General features: G+C 35.1%; 1 protein-coding gene across 1 annotated transcript in view; it reads left to right on the top strand.

Moving 5' to 3' along the window:
- Positions 1 to 11640: 11640 nt before the first annotated feature.
- LOC134751871 (irregular chiasm C-roughest protein-like) overlaps positions 11641 to 21136 on the top strand; it is a 177258-nt gene continuing 167762 nt past the window's right edge. The window contains exon 1 of the mRNA XM_063687396.1: positions 11641 to 11916. The gene's annotated coding sequence lies outside the window, so the exon portion shown is untranslated. The remainder of the gene's footprint in view (positions 11917 to 21136) is intronic.

Raw genomic sequence — 21136 nt, 5'->3', positions numbered from 1 at the left:
CTATATTCTGTCTCTCTCTGTGGTAAGCGTACAGATATCATTATCAGGTACAACGAGTTATTTGCCCAATGAAGACTTTTACCAGTTCATATGTTCATAGTTTCTTCAAACAATTCCTGATTTTAACCTTCACCCGCCACAGTAATTCCTAATCTCTTTATCCATGCACCTATAACAAGCAAAAATCAACCTTAAATACACTGTACTAGCGATTTAACAACCGCGTTTTAATTTAAAGCCTAGGGTCGAGCCCTACCTTAGTATAATTTACAGACACTAGAAATACTTACTTGTAAAAGGGTTATAAGAAGTACTTTTTCATAACTTCAACGGTATTATTTTAATCCCAATAAGGCCTAGTTTCCTAATTGAAAGGTCAGTTGGCAGTCACTTTAGCAAAAACTAGTGTTTGCAACTTTGCACCAGTTCCTGGGATTAGGTCATCGAGCAATCGAGTGGAATCCAGACTCCCTTAGCCAACCCGTAACATCGGTAGGAAAATGATGATGATTTTTATCTTCGATAGTTTATATGCACTTTTTTTATAAAATGCTTCAAGTCTACGGCAATCCATGTAACATGTAATGTTTTTTGACCTACAAGGATATAATGTTTATTACCATCATATTTGTATAGTAATCACTCTTGTTACGAGACATTTTGTAGCAATTATTGGCATCATCATGTCATAAGGCTTTAATTATCAACATAAAAACAAACGGAAACCTATTGGATTCTTCCTTCCTCTTACCTCTATACCTCTTCCTTCCTATTACCTCTTCAACGCCCTTCGATGTACACGCATAACAGTAAAAAAGTCTTTGAATTAGGACTATGAGGAATAATTAGGACTATTTAGTTCGACCGTTAAGTTTCAAAGAGAGAGTATAAAAGCTCTTTAAGTACCTTCTAGCCTGCCTGTGGTGCCTTCTATATGTGTGTGGTATTTTCTATAAAAAGGGACCTTGTTGTCGATGGCGCTTACGCCATTATAAACGATGCTCCGATATAAATACAATGCGCGTCGCTGTGCGGCGTAAGCGCCATCGACAATAAGGTCCCTTTTCATAGAAAATGCCCCATATGTAGTCTGTGGTATCGATCACATTTAAATCTTCTCGGGGCAGGGGTGTAGGGTTAGAGCCGGCGTAGCCTTATCTGACGTTCATAAGCGCATTGTAATATGAATACTTTAATAAAAACTGTCTTTATCTTATCTTTATACACTTTCAAGTCTCAATGTTTGAATTTCAAATGTCAATCTTGAGAAACTCAGGCTGGCCCTCTCACAACACTATATTTGAAAGCCATTTTAATGGAGTCCCAAGGTTCTTTTTGAAGGTTTTTTTTTTAAATTATTTTTTAACAAGCAGAAACGTCTGCGAACGATGCTATTTAAGCTTAGAATAAATTTTAAAGTAGAAAATACTGCCTTGGGTGAGACTTGAACTCACGGCATTTGGATCGATACTCCAGCGCTCTGCTAACTGAGCCACCAAGACCTCATCCATAGTCAGCAAAGCGACATCTACTGTAACCGTAACGTACCGTTTTTTTTAAATACATTTTTAATAATTTATGACAATTAACTATGTCATTTAGTTACCATAAATGTAGTTAGCCATATGCCAAAGTTAACGTAATTGAATAAAAACACCATATATACGACCGTTTCTAGTATCCTTAGTAGTACAAGATTCCTAAAGAAAGCTTTGATTATCCTTTACAGATAATATATTATGAAACGCGGATGATTCTTAATAAAGCTCATTATGGAGAATATTTAATAAGCTTTATTCTCACGGCAGTTATCCCTTATATGTGATTTCAGTTTTTACTTAATTACGCTGTTTAGATTAAAAACCTTATAGCGCTGAAATCATCTAGACGTCGATTCTGTTTCAAGAATTTGATACGGTTTTGATCACATTTTGATACGACCTTGATCGTCAGCACCAATCAACGCTCTCCTAGAATCGTGGTTAAAGCTTTATCTTCTCTCTCAAGCCTTAATCTTTCAAAACACACACACTTCACACCAAATTACTTAAACACACTGACCTGTAGTATAGCTGTAACGAACACCTGTTTTTTAATTAATTTGTAAGAAATTGTCATAGAAACGTAGGTTTTAATTAGGTATAGTTTCAAATAAATCTAATATTTTATAGTCTTAAAAATGCATGCAAATTTGTTTTTAAGCCGCTATGTTTATGGTGACCCTAAAGGTCTGATAATGGTAAACATAATAATTAGCATAGTGTGGGAGTCGCTGATACAAACTTAAAAGTATATTAGTTATTTTGGTTACTAAATGTTTTTGGCTTTATTTATTTATACTTTATCGCACATAAAATAATAAGTTTAAATGGTGGACTTGTTGGTGGATGACTAAAAACACTTTTTAGTAAAGGAAAACTATATATTTTCATTAAAAACAATTAAATACACACAGAGCGATGTTAAGATAAGAGTTGTTAAAGAAGAAGAGAGAAACGTCAAACCAAAATCATTCGGTCAAGTCACAAGTGTATGGTTGCGTTCAGAAACAGGACTTAATGCCTTAAGGCGTTCTCTACCAGTCAACCACTGGGCCAAAAAAACAAGATAAGACTACTTTTAGGTTCTTTTACCTCACGTTGATTGGTGCTGGCGATATGCAGTCGATTTCACTCGCACTTCTGATGACACGACTCAAGTCGTATCAAAATTAGATGAAAACCAAATCAAATGGTTAAACACAGAATAGGCCCCCTAGTAATCAGGTAGTTTAAGTGCAGTACCAGTTTATATAATATATTATACAGTAAAACCGCGTATAGTCCAATGCCACAGTTATGGAGCACAAGTTCAATACGTAATTAAGTATAAATTGCAGTATACTTTTGGATTATTATTATTTATTTCATTTTGGGGAATTATATAGGAATCAAATTGAATATTGTGAAAATCTGAATATTCATAACTTCAATATCATTGATGACCAATAGATTTTAATGTGATTAAGGGGTTATTTAATTCATCTAATAAATATAGAAGACGTAAAGAAGGTAAAGCGATGAAAATTAAAGTAATTGCTGGTAAAATTGTTCAAATTAGTTCAATTATTTGTTCTTCTAATAAAAATCGATTAATGTAGGAATTAAAAAAATAAGCTAATTATTAAATATCCAACTAAAATTGTAATTATAATTAAGATAATTAATGGTCTGAGTTTCTTTTATTTAATAAAAAAAAAACTGCCATAGAAATATGACGTTCGGCACTTGCGACAAAAGGCCGCTTCCCCACTTGGCGGCGCGGTATCGGTGCAGTACGCAGTATTTCTTCCTGAATGGCGCGCTCGCGACTCGCCCGCTACTCCGCGCCAATCAGGAAGAAAGAAGAAATACTGCGTACTGCACCGATACCGCGCCGCCAAGTGGGGAAGCGGCCTAAAGCACGGTAGATATGGTAATAGAATAGAATAGTTTTTATTCGTATAGGCATACATAAAAATACCACAGTGAAAATAAAGTAATTAATTATATTAGTAATGTGTTGTTGTTATAATTAATCAATTTTTAAGGTTTTGGCTGGACTCTGTTCTTGCTAACATTCTAGTATTTTATTTAGAGCCCGCGCGAACAGAAAGCGGTCTGGAGTCCGCGTTCTGCTGACCGCTGGCCGTGGCCGCTTGATTTACGAAAGCATTCTAAGGTTCTAACGCACACAGTGGCGTCCAAAATCTTACGTTCCATTTTTGTTGTTTCATTGTGAATTTTTTCAAGGCAGCCTTTGAATAACATGTGTAAAAATTCAATAAATAAACTACAATTTTGTGTTATCCTTAATACCTGTTTATATCTTGATTACCGTCTTCAAAGTTTTATTTACACATGTGGTTTCCAAATCATAAATGTAAAGAGACGAAATTTACAACCGAACACGCATACACAATAATGGATGTAATTCATTATTTTACTTGTTACTTGGCATGTCTAAAAATGGTAGGTACAGTTAGCAACGTTTATTTCAAGAACAATATTGTAATTATTGTAAAAAAGTTTCACTACCGTAAAGACTAATAATTAGTCCAGTACCTACTCCTAGTACAATACCAATGTTATTTATGATTTCGGCCGAGTTTTTTCTTACATTTATAAAAATACTACGATACACAAAATAATGATAGTCACACCAGAACAAATTTAGATAAGTATTAAATTGTAAACGTGATTTTTTAGGGTTCCGAACCCAAAGGGTAAAAACGGGATCCTGTTACTAAGACTCCGCTGTCTGTCTGTCTGTCTGTCTGTCCGTCTGTCCATCTGTCCATCTGTCACCAGGCTGTATCTCATGAACCGTGATAGCTAGACAGTTAAATTTTTTACAGATGATGTATTTCTGTTGCCGCTATTTCAACAAATACTAAAAACAGAATAAAATAAATATTTAAGTGGGGCTCCCATACAACATACGTAATTTTTTTGGCGTTTTTTGCGTAATGGTACGGAACCCTTAGTACGCGAGTCCGACTCGCACTTGGCCGGTTTTTTTGTAACTCCGAGATATTTTTGGAAACGGACATATGAAAAGTGTCGGTCTGAGTTCATTCTCCCTTCTACCGACAATGTTACTGGAATAGACTATAGTTTTGTATAAAATTACGAATACACAAATAGTAGCTTTCGACGCGCATGACTATACACTTTCTAGCCCGTCGTTAGTCCTACAAGCTACATCATTAAGTACTAGAATAACCTGTCATGCTTACAAAGCCTAAGTCGTTCACAATGCCTAGGTGACACGAGCTAACCATAATAACCAGTTAAGTTTGAGCTCTAGTAAGTTAAAAAATACTTATACTTTATAATAGGGTATTTGACTACTAGTCAAATCAGTTTCTTTTTTCGAACTGTCAAAACGATTTTGCTACTATGAAATTTATATGAAACACTAGCATGTGACGTCACAATCAAATTACCTACTCTTTATAGTTTTATACGAGTTTTAAATAGAAATTGTGCCAAAAAATAGCTGCTGTCTACGTTTATCTATTAATCTTCTGGTGCTTTATTTCATGCATGGTGTAAAATTATTTATTTTAAATACAGTCAAATACCCTATTGTATACAAGTAATTTGATGTTTGTGATGATTCTTTCACTTTATTGTCACTGAAAAGTCTTTACTTGGATCATAGAGTAACTTATACTAGAGCGGTACTGTCATAGTAAATTTTGTAACCCCAGTAAATTCACTGCCATCTGTCGACACACTTTAAAACTAAAAATGAAGATTTAAAAAAATACGTTCAAATGTATTTAAATATGGATAAATGATTTTTTTATTTGCATTAATTATTTTTATATGATTTTGACCCATGTTCTTTCACTGGTATGCGTTAAAATTATAAATAACAAACGAAACAGTCAACGCCCTCTATACGAGTGTAGGCCAAAACTAGTGGCGCCATCTGATCGAGAGTCAAATTTTCGTGATTTTCGAGGCACGTTTTTTCCTTAGACTGTATCCATCTATTACGGAGTTATATCTATCTTTGCTTGGATTGATCCGGCTGTAGGGTATTTGTCTGTATTTAAAATAAATTATTTTACACCATGTATGAAATAAAGCACCATAAGATTAATAGAGAAACGTAGAAGTTATTTTTAGCCACAATTTCTATTTTAAAACCCGTATAAAACTATAAATAGTAGGTAATTTGATTGTGACGTCACATGCTAGTGTTTTATTTAAATTCCATAGTAGTAAAATCGTTTTGACAGTTCGAAAAAGAAACTGATTTGGTTAGTATAGTTGGTCAAACCAAATTGTCAGTAAATAAGAACAAAAAAACTATACTCCTTTTCTTTTGGGTGGTAGTACTAGTGTAAGACAAAGATGGTATGATTATCTCTGTCTATTAGAATTTTGATAATACAAAAGGTAATCACGGTCTATATAAGTCTAGTATCTCTGTCTATGTTTGAAATGAGACAGTCCTTTGACAAACTATAGTCAAATACCCTATTGCTGAGAGACGAGTCGAAAGAGGCCTTACAAGAGGTTGGGAACAGCATGGCTCACAAAAACTAGATCGTGCCAAGGCCACGTATTGACGCGGGGTTGATTAATTACTTTTAGCTCGATACATGGCATTCTAGACATTCTAGGGTTTATTCTAGCCTAGACTGGCAATATAACAGTGTCTAAATGATGATATTCGTGTTATGATCAAGCTTAAATCAGCACCAAATAAAGTATTTCTATTTCTTTCTATTCTATTTCTAAATGAAACATGGTGTTGTTCCATGCAGTTAGTACCTATTGATGAATTGTAGATGATTTTACTTTTGACTGGATTTAAATTAATATATTTATTCTGATATCCTCATCGAATCAAGATATTTTTGAAATTTTGGGACATATTTTTGCGTAGCATAAACATATTTTTGAAACTTTGGGAATGTATATTTTGCCCTTGACTGTATGTAAAGCATGTCTTAAGTAACTAATTTCGTTATGTGTAAGTAAGTAGTACATATTCTTTACTTTTTAAGAATTATAGTTTTGAAGAATTAATATTTCACATTGCGTCGATTCACAAAAAAATTCAAATAAACGGACATCAAATTAATACAAATAAAAGCTTCTGGTTTTAAAATCCCCAAATCTCGTAAAAGTTACAAAAATAGGTATAAAAAATAAATATACCTATAAAAAATATATTTTAAGCAATATCTCGAAAATAAAGCAATTTTGCGGCCGGCGATCGTTTAAAAATATCGGCTATGTTATAGATTAGTATTAAGTACTTTTATTTCGCAATGGCAATGTATTCTTATGTTGTAATTTTTTTCTGACATATTGGCTCCTTTTAATTCAATTTTTAATGTGCATGTTCAAGATAAAATCTTAGATATTGACGATGCAAAACAAAAGCGATCCAACAGATCCTACTTGAATAAATTTTATTGATTTTTATCTTTATCTTATTTTATCTTATCTTATCTTGTTTTATCTTATCTTATACCTTTAAACGAGCAATTCTTGTGAACATAATATATATTTCCGGGATCTCGGAAACGGCGCTAACGATTTCGATGAAATTTGCTATATGGGGGGTTTCGAGGGCGAAAAATAGATCTAGCTAGGTCTTGACTTGTCGCTGGGAAAACGCGCATTTTTGAGTTTTTATATGTTTCCCGAGCAAAGCTCGGTCTCCCAGATATTCTTTATTGAAATATGAAATTTGAAAATTTTAATATGAAATTTTATCTGAAATATGAAAAACCGAATTAAAAAAATGTAGGCGCGAAGTTATCGTCCCATAAAAAATTTAAATTTCGCGCCTTTTTCTACTGACATAGTTGTTTGACAGACTATATGTCATACTAAAATGGCGTATCTGCTCTAGCCATATGCAATCTGTGGCACCGCTGCAAAAATAATTGCAAGCGCGACAAACTGTCGCACAAATTCATTGCACTCATTTATTTACTCTGTGGCATGTGTGCCTTCCGTCTCTCTCTAACCTATTAAAAGTTATTACTGTCTCGCTCTCTTAATGCAGAGGTTTCTAATAATAGGTAAAAGTAATGGAGGCGTTTTTTATACTAAATGACCTGTCTGCAGCTTGTGGTTTGTAATTTATTTGAATTAATAAGCGAGTTTAAGGTGATTTTTTACTTTGTTGGAGTTTTTGAGTAGTAAAAGTTAACATCGGGGTTTTTGGTGGGATGATTTGAGTAAGAATAGAGATAAACATATAGGTTAGTCTGAGAAACAACGATACAATTTTATTTTCACCATACAAGTTCTTAAAAATCCTCTATCTTTCAAAAACGGAAGAGAAAATTGCATTTTATTCTCAAGAGTGGCTGTCATTTATTTTGATGCAAATTTTGAATTGATTTTTGATGTCGGCGAGTAGAATTGACTTTGAAATGATTATTTTTAATGATAAGAATTAAATGGATTTGATTTGTAATGTTATAGAGTTAGTAGTAGTGTATAATGGAAATATCCAGAGAGGAAAATGGGTACTACATTTGTATGGAGAAGTGGCCACTCTCTGACAGATATTGCGGTACAGTAGTTACTGTAAATAAGCAGTTATTTATTGTGAAAATTATGTTTCCTTATTTAAATTCTTCTCTCTCTCTCTAATTCTTAATGGAGAGTGTGTGAGGAGGCTTATACCCAAAAGGGATCTACATCAGATTAATGGGGTTGGCAACTGTCAAAGGTTTGCAGAGATGGCGCCATCATAGCTTGCCCCTTTTTCTATGAGATTTGGCTTAAAGGGCTCATCCGGGGCATTAAAAAAACAAAAATTTGACACAATTCTAGGGATTAACAGGGAAAGCTATGCAGGCGCCATCTGCAAATTATTTCGATCGGCCAACCCCATTAGAAAATAGTTTTTGTTTTTTAAATGAACTATGAATATGTAAATGTACATGTAAATGTACTAATTTTTTGAAATGTGATGTGGAAATAAAAAGCTTTTTTTTATTTATTATTTTATTTATTTAAATTCTGCTAGAGAAAGTAAGCAAATCCCTATGCAAAAATTTTTTTCATGGATTGTTATCCAAAAAAAATTTGTTTGGCTAAGAAAATTTCAATAAAATTATTTAAATTTTTATGTATCTAGAATTGTCAGATTTTTTTTGAGATATAGTATTTGGCAGTTTCTTTATTTCTTACTTTGCTTGTTCTAGTTTCAGTTTAAAGTATTTTAGCATACTCTATATGTTTCGTATTTCATAAAGTGTGTAGGCCAAATATTGTAATATATTTTTTCATATAGTATGTCTGGCAACCCCAGGTCAGATAGACTGTCTATCTGACCATTATGGATTTGAGTTGGAAAACTCGACAGTCAGATAACAAATGAAAACAGAAGCTTCATAATAATGCTCCAAAAGTTTTCAACCAGAAAGAGTATAAAGTCTCATTTGAAATGATTTATTAAAGCACAGGCTCCACCCATTTCATCTTCCTCGCGTTGTCCCGGCATTTTGCCACGGCTAATGGGAGCCTGGGGTCTGCTTGGCTACTAATCCCAAGAATTGGCGTAGGCACTAGTTTTTTACGAAAGCGACTGCCATCTGAACTTCCAACCCAGAGGGGAAACTAGGCTTTGTTGGCATTAGTCCGGTTTCCTTACGATGTTTTCCTTCACCGAAAAGCGACTGGTAAATATCAAATGATATTTCGTACATAAGTTTCAAAAAACTCATTGCTACTAGCCGGGGTTTGAACCCGCGACCTCCGGATTGCAAGTCGCACGCAGGCCATTTATCCAGGTGTTATCAAAAGCCTATTTTCATATTGTTCAGTGCCGCCATTTTGTACATTTGAACGCCACGCCTATCGTGCGGCGATCGTGAACCTTATCGCAATGCACGAAGGTTGATATTGGGCTGACGTCTTTGGCGTTAGGGTTAAGAAGATTGAAATCTTTGGACAATAGAGTTCAGTGTTATAATGTTAATTACTTGTATTAATCTTTCTTGGATTATATAGGAAGACATTGAATAATAATAGAATAAGAATTGTTTATTGCCACATATCCAGAAGTACATTAGAAAATAAAATTACGGTAGAAAAAGAAAAACAATTATTGATTAAAATTTTTACGATTTTTACTCATTATTATTAATTATTTTTATTAAGTCTGCCGTTGCTGAGCATTTACTAGTCAGGGCTAAACCACTGGATAGAGCTACACAACCCTAGAATAGTTTCTACAGATTTACAGATCGTGGGTTTTATAGTAGAAAAATCCGTAAAGCCATTGTAATCAAAAAACATAGAAATTTCAATCGAGACGAAGGTTTTAAGATCTCATCCACATGGAACCCAGTCATTAGTAAGTGTAAGCGAAAACAAATATCGAAAGTTGAAAGATCGAATATTGTGAGTGTTGTGTGTCGACCCGGTGACATACCTAGTGCGCAAAACGTTCAAGTTAATAAACAAGACCAAGTGCGGGTAGTTCGAAAAACTCGCGCGCCTAGAAGATGTTGATGTCAACTTTAGCCAGTCTTCTCCGAGACCACGGGGACAACGCCGTCCTCGAAACGTCGGATAAAAATTTAAAACTTATTTTACGCGATTAAGTTCCGTCGTTGTGAATAATAAAAACAATTATTAATTTAAAAGTATTTACAATTGAACAAAATCGAATATATTGGGCACAGGGTTTCCCAGTCTCAGCGTGTGCCGTTTTTACCGTTTGGGTACGGAACCCTATAAATGTCAGTGTCAAAAGTGACGTTTCTTCAAACAAAAACGTCAGTTTTGACACTGACACCTCTTATAATATCTAGCATAGTATATACAAGTAGTTATAGACGCGCCACCGAGCGACCGGGGGTAAGAGAAAGAATATTCATATACAATTAGGGCAGCATAGGATTTTTTCTCTTTCACTCTTATAAATTTCGGTATTTCAATATCGCCTCCTACCTATGATGCCACCCGGTCGGTGATAAGGACAAAGCATGACACTATTTTCTCTTTCCTCTTATATTAGGAATCGTAATAAAACTATCTTTCTCTATCAAAGAGTGTCAGGCCCTTAATATATAGTATCGTATATATAGTTCGAATCGGGATGAAGACGGGATTCCGGGCCGTAAGTTGTTATTATAAAGCACTTGCACGGAATATAAATTTCACCAAGATCAAAGGAGTGAATTAACGGCGTAGATTAAAATTTGCTCAAAGTAATTAGTTCTATGTGCATGCTTCAATAACATCTCACATGAACGAGCGGAGAAATATCTAACTATATGCACAGCAAAAGTTTTAACCTTTTGAACGCTAAGCCAACTTTGTCGCAATGCACGAAGTTTGATATTGGACTATCCGCGCGCGTCAGTTGATGACTTTGGCGGTCAACGGGTTAGCCGGAGATATATTTTTGTGGGAGACTATGTATTGTAGTTAACTGAAAAAATATGTATGCTGCTGGTATACCTATAGGTACAGTACAACCCGCTTATAATGACATCGGAGGGAAGTGACGAATACGTCATACTAATCTATATATGGCAGTAATAAAAATGCTTTTATTTCATGATTACCACTATATTCAAAATATTTGTATGGTACTATATATAGTAAACATATGTGCCTAAATGGGTTCTCTGCCTTTTCGCCGAAAATTGTATTGCAGAATTTCACTTGGCAACCAACTTTTCGCCAAAGTTTCATTTGGCCGAATTTCATTTCCCAACTTTACATAATCCAACCTAACCTAACCCAACCTAGTACGTCATTTTCATTTCCCAACTATGAGGTTGGAAAATGAAATGGTTGCGAAATAATTATTTGGTAACGATTGGTTTGTCAAATGAAACTTTGGCGAAAAGTTGGTTGCCAAGTGAAATTCGGCAATACAATTTTCGCCAAAAAGAGAGTACATCGCCTAAATGATAAACAAGTTCAATATTTCCTAAATATATCTACAACTTTTCGAAAAATATATTTTTTTTTACTTCTTTTCGCTCTCCTGCAAAACAATGTAAGTGGCGTAAATATGCCACAAACGTATTCTCACACGATGATTAACTTAAACTAGACTGATCCTTAAACCCTTTAAACCTTAAAACCTTTTAAAAACTAACACCAGCATTGGCATTAAGCGCAACAGTCAAAGCCCAATTTCACGCGCCGCCGAAATTAAAATTAAAAATAATTTATTCATAGAGCCCCGTCTACTCTATGGCAAAGGGCGGGAAAATCTCCCGGCCTGCCAGTACCTAGCTACGCTTCGAGCGCGGAGTACGTGCGTGCGGAATTCAAATTTCGAATACGAATTCGAATCGCGTGAACTGTGTGTTTGACGTTTATTTTATTTTTTATTTGAACTGTTTTCAGCCAGTGTTGTGTTTTGGATTGCATGATTCGTTTTACGGTAAGTTTTAATGTTTTTTTTTATTTAAATTAATATAGGAATTTTGCAAGTGATGTTTATCGTGTAAGGGTTAATTTATGATGTATTGTGATAAATAAAGCACTTGACAGGTCTTTGATGCAACATTGTAATAAAAGTGCATTACTAATATTATAATAATACTGGGGTTTTGAGTGCTTTTCAGGGCGCTTTCTGTTTTAAGCTCAGCTTCCTAATATTTGAAAAATTGGAAACAAAATGCATTTAAACGGGAAATGATTTTATTTTTGGATTTGAGTTCAATTTAAATATATTTGATATATTTAGCGCTTTCATTAGGTTTCTTAAGCAGTATGTAGATTTTTTGTAGTGTTTACATTCATTGACGCTAAACCAATTACTTATTATTTGTTATTCTATACTCATTTCTTTTATTAATTTTATTTTCTCTTCCTTTTTTAAGAATTTTATACGACTTTGGTGTACCCATTTTGGTGATTTAAATGCCCCATGGCAAAATTTTTGGGTTTGGTCTTCTTCTGGTTTTAATTTACACTTCTTTTTGATGATTTAAAAAAATAAATAAATATTAGGGAACATCTTACACAGATCAGCCTAGCCCCAAACTAAGCAAAGCTTGTACTATGGGTGCTAGGGGACGAGATACCTACATACTTATATAGATAAATACATACTTATATACATGGATAACACCCATGACTCAAGAACAAATATTTGTGTTCATCACACAAATATATGACCGGGATTCGAACCCAGGACCATTGGCTTCACAGGCAGGGTCACTACCCACTAGGCCAGACCGGTCGTCAACAATTGCAACACACTACAATTTCTCATATGGCGTTTTGCCATCTCATTTTTTTTAATATTAAATTAAAGACGGGATAGATAATTTTTTGTCGCGTGACAAGAAGTGTTTAGACCTAGCTTACTTAGCCTGTTAGACTAGATCAGTTGTGTGGTGGTTGTGTGACTCGGGTGAGTGGCAGAACCGGTCACCGAGGTAATATAATATTATGGGAAGATGGTCCTGTTTTTTTTTTTTTTACTTTTTTTCACAGGTTTTATTTTTACTAAACTACACCATTGGCTAGGGTTAAAGATACATATGTACTGATATAAGATAAAAGTAAAATACTTTCGATTCAGTAACAGATGTTCTATAGAAAATATTGACTCTGATTCACCGAAATGTAGGAGACGGCAGAATTTTTTGTCGCGATTTCGGAGTTGGCCCCATAGTGGTCCATAGTAAAAGTTGTTCAGTATGACCCACATATTCGCCCCTCAGAATTTGGTCAGTGATAACAAAAGCAACCTGTATTTGACCATCGGACACAACTAAAGAGTCCATCTAAGTTAACTTTGCACCTATTTGAATATAACAAAGTGTGGGTGTTAAAACGATATATTTTCATAGAAATTTGACATTATTGATGACATTAATTGCCACGCTTTGTCATTGCAGCCATGCAGAGTTGGCTTGGTCCAATACTATCGAACAAAAAAAATATCGTACTTATCTTTACCTCAATAATACTGTTAATGTAAGTGTTAATCAGAACCCCTAGTTTTGTTTGAATTGTTTGTTACTTGACTTTGCCCACTCTGACGTTTTACCAGAATGTTGACTTATAGATAATGAACTGTAATAGATGTCATATATTAAAGAAAAAGTGACGAATCCCTCCAGTGGTGAAGGCCGGATTCGAACCGGCGTCTTTAGTTGATGCCTAAAACCATTAACTCCATTCCACGAATACAAAAACTCCGTAAGTACTAAAAGTTTATTTTAACCCAGTTTCTGCTACAATAACACTAACAAACCACGCATCCTGTGCCCTAAACAAACACTAAAAAACGTAACCCTTCAAAACGAATAATACAACTAATACCTTATTTAACCCCCCATTCACTACGGTAGGAAGCCGATTCCGATTTAAACAAATTGATCTGGTTTTGATATTGTTTCGATACAATCTTGACACGGAGCATCTCACACGCACCAATATGTAAGTACAAGCGAGATTTTTTAGAGTTCCGTACTCAAAGGGTAAAAAACTTTAATCAAAACATTAAAAATCTTTGAATGGCAGTTTTGTTTCTTTTTAAAAATAAAAGAATGTTTCCTTTAAGCAAAATGAGCTAACTTAAGGTTTTAAGGCACTTTCCCACCAGGGCCCATTGGTTCTTTCCACATTGTATATTTAACCTTATTGTCAGCGTTTTTGAGGCGTGTAAATATATTTATAAACTCGATTATAATATCATGTTACAATAATCAAAACCTTAACAAATTGTAAGACAAGAATCGCCCCCAAATCACAGATCCCGACGCTGACCAATTTCGTAATTTTAGTTACAGTCCCGGACCAGAAAAACAAAATCAATGTTGTTGCAATCGCTATTACTTTGCAGGCGAATAAACTGCGCGAAACCAGTACAATACGATCTCCATCTATATTTGTGACGTTTTCAATCAAAAGGTACCACATTGTCGCTTACCATAAGGACGAAAATTGCTTGTATCTTTATACGAAAAACCTGATAGGGCGTCCTTATGGCAAGCGACAATGTGGTACCTTTTGTTTGAAAACGACACATTTGTTACTAGCCTTCTACCCGCTATTTCTGATTATGGGGTGTGATGATGATGATGATTGATAAAAACTACCATTATATCCTTTTTTTTTTTAAATTTTATTTATTTTATAAGCCAGCCATTATATCCTTCATCGGGCGTCAAACTACATATATCTTCGTAGGTAAGTAAATTGGTTCAGTGATTTAAGTGTAAAGCGGTAACAGAGAGAGTTACTTTCGCATTTATAATTATTAGTAGGAATAGTAAATATAGACGGTAGGTATTTACGCAAAATAGATGGTTTACGCGACAAGACGAAAGTAACATCCAAATCCAAATACAGGAATCCCATCATCAAGAATTAAAAAGTTGCACCATTATGCGATAGTTTTTCTAGAGAAAGATTAATACATGATTTGATCAATATTAAAATACTAATTTTTTTTTTATTCATATTCAATGAGGGCTATCGTTTTTTTGCTCATCAGTTGGCGCCTCTGTTGATGGTGGTCCAAAAGACTAAAGAACAGCTGTCAGTCATTGAAGTGACAAGTGACGTTTGACATTTCGAACTATGGAAAAGACCACCATCTACATTAGCGCCCCTAGCGGCGAATTCATACGCGTTAGCCCTCATTTGCCATACATGACAGTACCTAACGTTTACCTTGCATTGTAACCGATATGTGAAAAAGGGGGATAATTTTAAAAATGCCAAATATCTGTTAAACCAGCATTTCATACTTTAACAACACTTACGCTAGTGTAGCGCTTACCAAGTCATCTTGCTGCAGTAGAAAATTGTTTAGTAGATAATGTATATTGATAATACCTCTTTACATTATTGTTACAAATCTCAAGGTCACATCTGACTCACAATCTCCTGGCAATCGCAATACATCCAGTAGTCAACACCTGTTGTAGACCCCGTTCCCATGGTTCCACGAAACCCGTTCTCGACGTAAAAAAAAAACAAAAAGCGAGCGCCGAACGGCCGGGATTCTTATTTCGAAAACAGGTGGTTTTTTAAAGCCGCTAGTGTTTTTGTTCGACAATTTATGAGTTTGAGGTTAAAAGTGGCCAGTGTTAAAGATTTGTGGTGTTGTTTATGTTTATTAGTGCTAATAACAATACCAGCTCCTTCCCCTTGACTCCATCCAACGTCGGGCAGTTCGTATTGTCGGCAATTCCGAACTTACTGACGGCTTAGAACCTCTTAGTCTTCGGAGAGACGTTGGCTCTCTTTGCATGTTCTACCGTCTGTACAATGGGGAATGTTCCGAAGAACTTTTTGATCTGGTGCCATCGTCTCGTTTCTATCACCGCACCTCCCGCCAAAGGAGCAAAGCTCATCCTCACTTCTTAGACACATGGCACACCATGAATAAGCGGGCATCCCGCTCGTTTCTTCCCAGAACGTGCAGAATGTGGAATGAGTTGCCTCCTGAGGTATTTCCTTTGTGCTACGACATGGGATTCTTCAAGAAGCGGGTATTTAGGGTTCTCAAGGGTCGGCAATGCTTAAGTGGCTCCTGTGATGTTGCTTACGTCCATGGGCGACGATGACTGCTTCCCATCAGGCGGCTCGTCTGCTCGTTTGCTGAACATCACATAAAAAAAAAAAAAAAAAAAAAAAAAACATGGTGACCGACAGGTTTCCGTAGCTTTTAGACGCTTGCAGCTTAGAAATTTTATGTCACATGCGTATTTCCGAACTTTAAAGACCGTTGTGTACTCATTCTTGTTACGATAAGCATATTAATTTTCACCTCAGCATCTCGAACAAGCTTACTTTCGTCACTCCCTGGACTGACGAAAGTGCGACTTTCCTCACTCCAGGGAGTGACGAAAGTGCGACTTTCATCACTCCATGGAGTGAAACAAAGTATCTTTTTAATTTAGTGAAGGCCATGAACTGCCACTTCATACTTCTAGGTATATTACAAATTCGAAATACATTACCTTTAATATGTTCTCACTACTGAGGTGAAAAATTATATGTGCAACACGAGAGCAAAGTTATTTTACATCTCGTGTTTTTGAGTGTTCACTCGCAAGAAAAACCAACTTTCCTCTCTTGTTGCACAAATAACTAATGTACATTCGTTGACAAAGTAATAATAAAGCACCGTTTACAAATATGCTCAAAATTATCATATAAATAATATAAACATACTCTTGTGTGAGGTACGGAAAGGTAAAAGGATACCAGGAAATGACAATGCCGTGAAAACGACCGTTGCAATATAGGTAACTCATGTTACAATCGATTCAGATTCCACTTAGTATTCATTTAAAAGACGCACTGTGTGAACAATATACATTGTGCTTAAATAATTAAATGTTTAAATGCAACCGTTGGAACAAAAACATTTTTGAATCAAGTTAAAATCAAGTATTCAATTGCATTTTTAAAATAAAACTTCTTTAGGCGCGACTAGAGGGTCTCAGATTTTTTCCTGACGGAAGTAACGCTCAGTAGTGACACACGCACAATAGGACACACGTCAAAGTGCCAACATAGCGATAAACGTCATGGTGAAAGAAGTTTAGTAAAAAAAAAAACACCTACTTATAGGGTTTTTCCGCGATTTTGGGGCTCGGTCTGTGAAAGCTGTTCAGCACCGGTATCATGGTCGCGTTTTTGTCACTTGTCATATCATGCGTCACTTTCGCACTTACGTACTTGTTAGACCGTGACAGGTATGGTGACAAATGATAGACAGCCGTCCATCTTAGCCCCGCAGTACCTAATACATACACCTCAAATCATTTGGCAAAGGCATTGAGTATTTTGCCACACATTCTACTGTAAAATTGGTACATCAAAGACTTAAGCATCAATGTGGGCGATATAAAGTAATCTTTTTTAAAGGGGCCCACTGATTATCAGTCCGCCGGACGATATCGGCCTGTCAGTTGTTCTGAACTGTCAAATTTTTGTTCTAACTGACAGGCCGATATCGTCCGGCGGACTGATAGTCAGTGGGCCCCTTTAGAGTCCTACACAGTTCGACCGGCATTACAATAGCCTCACCTATACCTTAATTTGTAATTAATCATAATATTATTATAGACACATCTTCAAAAAGGTAGCGTAACTCGAGGCAACGATTAACAAAAATCTAATATCGACCTCAGTTTCAAAATGTCTTATAACTATGAGAATATTCACTACATTTTAAACTTTAATATTAAGCGGTAAGCTACATAATCGATTGGGAAATAAAATCGATTTTAGACACTTTTTTTAATAACTTTACTTTGCTACTAACTATTATATTCGAGCAGATTTATGGTTTAAAAATATATGAAATATAATGTTATTAGGTTATTGCTTCCTGTTTTTGTAATAAACATAAATGATTTGTTCACTTTTCTTGTAATAAATTAAAGAAAGAACGATTTCCAAACCAAAAAAATATATTGATATTAATTTTGTTAAAAGTAATAACACTTAGGAAATATACTTACTTACTTTATGTGTTATGTGTGTTTCCTTGTTATTTTGAGGTTGTCCAATAAAGAGGATTTGTATTGTTTTGTATAAATTAAGAGGAAAGGCCGCTTCTCCATACAAACGTAGTCCCCATTTTCCTCTCTGGATATTGACATTATGGAAAATATTTTCACATAATTTGATGTATATTAAGTTAATATACATCAATAGGGCTCGCGGTCGAATCCGTGTTTCGTTTACACGTTTCGAATACCCGTTTCCGAATAATACGTAAACGGTTTTCTGGCCCGTTCCGCACGTTTAATTAAGAAACGTGTAGTTAAGACCCGTGTACACGGATAAACGGGTATTCGAAGATACGTATCTTATTTATCCGTGGCTCCGGACACGTCCTTGACGATAGTAGCGAAGGAACGAACGCCAGCTACAAATGAATAGACAAAAGATTCATGACGAGTTTCTGTCATATTTAATCTTATTCCGTGGGTCATAGAGTCGAAATTCAATAAACAGTTTAGAAAACCCTTTCTTGAGCAGGTAGTTTTTGCTTGCAATAGGTATTACGAGTATTCACGCTTCTTATCAAAGTAGTATTTTATATAGCACTTTAAATAGCTACTTTTTTTACGTTGCGGGTTAGCAATAAAATAAAATAAAAACCTGCTAGTACCTATTTAAAAAAAAATTAGAACCTTCGAGTTCAGTATGTAGGCAGGAAGTCAAACTAATGTTCGAAATTGGCATTAGGTAAGTATTTATAAAAAAATACATTTTTAACTTGCTTCTTTATTTTTAGGTCAATTTGAGAACATGATTTCTTGTCATATAATGTAGTGTAGGTACCTTATAAAACAAAGTCCCCCGCCGCGTCTGTATGTCTGTCTGTATGTTCGCGATAACCAGACCTCACCTATGAATGAAGTTTTTCTTTGGGAATGTTTATGTGTATATTTTGTTAAGGTTTTGTTTAAATTGGTAGAAATATGACGATGTTTGCTAATTAAGTTCACAAGTTCAAAAAATCACGCTGGCTAGGAGCTTAATCGAAAACGCTGCCCAATCTATTTGAGATATAACGACACAATGTATGGTGGAAAAAAGTCTACAAAAAAGTGCGCGATGGCTGTCTGTCTATATTTTAAGAATAATTAACCCATTATTAACTTCTAAATAAAACCGGACAAGTGCGAGTCGGACTCGCCCACCGAAGGTTCCGTACAAATTTTAGAAATACATCTGTAAAAATTTCAACTGTCTAGCTATCACGGTTCATGAGATACAGCCTTGTGAGTGGTGACAGACAGGTGGATGGAAGTCTTAGTATTATTGGGCTTCCGATGTGAATACTTGTTACAGAATGTATTTTATTATGCTTGACTCTCCTTGCAAAGCCGGGGCGGGTCGCTAGTTATTAATATACACTTTAAATCAACTTGATAAAATTGCACCTTCTCAATAAATTCTAATTGTTTTTGCTCTAGGTACCTCTTACCATAGTAAAACACTTTTTAGTGCGGCGCGGCTACAAAACAATGGAAAACAATTTCTTGTGCAGATGTTTTGACCTTATTACAACGACATAAAGCTTATAATTCGCGGTGACACTTGTGATAATAGTTTGGGAACCTACATGTTTTCGACGATGACAAACAAAAGGATATTGGAAAACAATGGATGGATGGACCATTTAAGTTTATTACCTGAACGCTAGTGAGAAAGTGACCAAAAAGAATTATGAATGATTACCAATTTAAAGATCTATCTTAATGTAATTAGCAATATTATCGCAAGTTATCCAAGGTAGTATGGGTTTTTGGTAAAATTCTTGGGTAAAATTCTGCTTTTCATTTGAGCATGTTTACTCGATAATCCCGCTTTTGTGTACCGAACTTTTTTGCGCCGTTGGCAGGTTTGTTGTTTTCGCAAAGCAGTAATACACCCGAGATAAAAATAACCACGAAATAATTAAACTGTTATTTTTAATTAATATTGTATTCTGTCTGCACACCTATTATTAACGAAAAAATACTATACCATTATGTAATTATAAAAAAAACTATGATCGATATCAAATTTATGTAATTAGCTTAGAAGCAATCGGTTTTATTAAATGATATAAATAGTTTAAAATAAAAATTATATATACCTACTATTAAACATAGGAAGATGGCTCAGTAATTGTGCGGTTTTATGAAACCACGATAGTGAAACTTTTTTCGGATTGTAGGCATTTAACTAAAACATTTCGGAAATTAATTCGAATTACGGTATTAAAATCGCGGTTTTAATGTTAACTTAATAAATTGGGGCGATAGAATAAAAGTTTTACTTAAAAAATCGTACGACAAACGAATTCATCTGAAGTCAACATAATAATAGTCGAAAGTGGACCTTGTTACCATTGTACATTGGCTCAAACTGGTGCGGAGTAATCGGACCCGTTCGGAACGGTCTTAAGTACCCGTGTAAACGGAGATACGTGTCTGAGATACGTTTCTTGGGAACGTTCCTTCGAAACGTTTTCGAATCCCGGCGGTTCCGTGTAAACCGGGTTCTTAGTACCGCCGGGCTTAAGAACACGGGTATTCGTTTCGGCGTGTAACACGGATACCGGGAGCCCTAAATTATTAACCATAGCTATGCCCCTACGTTTGACTTTTTTCGATTTTTTGATACTTGTAAAAATTAGTACCGTAAACAGATTTCATACAAATTTTTCGAACTATAATTAAAATTTCGAAAAAAAAAACAAACGTAGGGGCATAGCTGTTACATATACATATACAGTAAACTGTGTCAAAATATTTTCAATAATGTTAATATCCAGAGAGGAAAATGAGGACTAAGTTTGTATGAAAAGGCGATTTGGCACGGGTCCTCCACTTTCGTCTTAAAATTTTCTGAACATGCACTCTAAAAGGGTGTTACCACACCAATTGATTGATCGATAGTTTCTACTTAGATAAATCGATCTATCGATTGATGTGGTAACACCCTAACGCCTATATATCATTGACAAATATTTTCACATGTCTATCTTGACTGAATGTATAATCGCATCGGAAGCAATGTATATAAATTAAGATCTTATGTTACCATGTGTTCATTGTGAATAAACGATTTCATTCATTCATTCATTCATTCATCCGTTCATTCATTCATTCATCCGTTCATTC

This window comes from Cydia strobilella, chromosome 23 (assembly GCF_947568885.1).
Source record: "Cydia strobilella chromosome 23, ilCydStro3.1, whole genome shotgun sequence".
Classification (NCBI taxonomy): domain Eukaryota; kingdom Metazoa; phylum Arthropoda; class Insecta; order Lepidoptera; family Tortricidae; genus Cydia; species Cydia strobilella.
The sequence above is the reverse complement of the archived record's forward strand: the minus strand, read 5'-3'. Positions and strand labels throughout refer to the sequence as shown.